Below are 342 nucleotides of genomic sequence, written 5' to 3'. Positions count from 1 at the left end.
GTAAGTTGGGTCTCCCAGGGTTACTATGGGCATTTCCACATCCCCCGCTATAATCTTGTGCTCTGGAAAGAAAGTCCCTCCCTGTAGCTTTCTGTACAGGCTAGAACTCTTGAAGATGTGTGCATCATGCACTTTCCCTGCGTTCATGTAGGTGAAATGCCCACTGTGATCCACAGGTGCCTGCAGCACCATTGAGAAGTATCCCTTCCTGTTGATGTAGTCTGTAGCAAGATGGTCTGGCGCTAAAATTGGAATATGCATGTTATCTATTGCACCCCCACAGGGAAGAAAGCCATCTCTGCAAAGTCATGCATATTTCCCAGTCACGGTCTTCCATAGCAG

General features: G+C 48.0%; 1 protein-coding gene and 1 long non-coding RNA gene across 2 annotated transcripts in view; one reads left to right on the top strand and one right to left on the bottom strand.

Annotated features, from left to right (window-relative positions):
- Positions 1-342, bottom strand: part of C8H10orf90 (chromosome 8 C10orf90 homolog) — a 119,193-nt gene that overhangs the window by 71,084 nt on the left and 47,767 nt on the right. The window lies entirely within an intron of this gene.
- Positions 1-342, top strand: part of LOC142830431 (uncharacterized) — a 92,825-nt gene that overhangs the window by 86,459 nt on the left and 6,024 nt on the right. The gene's annotated exons all lie outside the window — the stretch shown is intronic.

The sequence above is a fragment of the Pelodiscus sinensis genome, chromosome 8, assembly GCF_049634645.1.
Source record: "Pelodiscus sinensis isolate JC-2024 chromosome 8, ASM4963464v1, whole genome shotgun sequence".
In the NCBI taxonomy this organism is placed as follows: Eukaryota; Metazoa; Chordata; order Testudines; family Trionychidae; genus Pelodiscus; species Pelodiscus sinensis.
The sequence above is the reverse complement of the archived record's forward strand: the minus strand, read 5'-3'. Positions and strand labels throughout refer to the sequence as shown.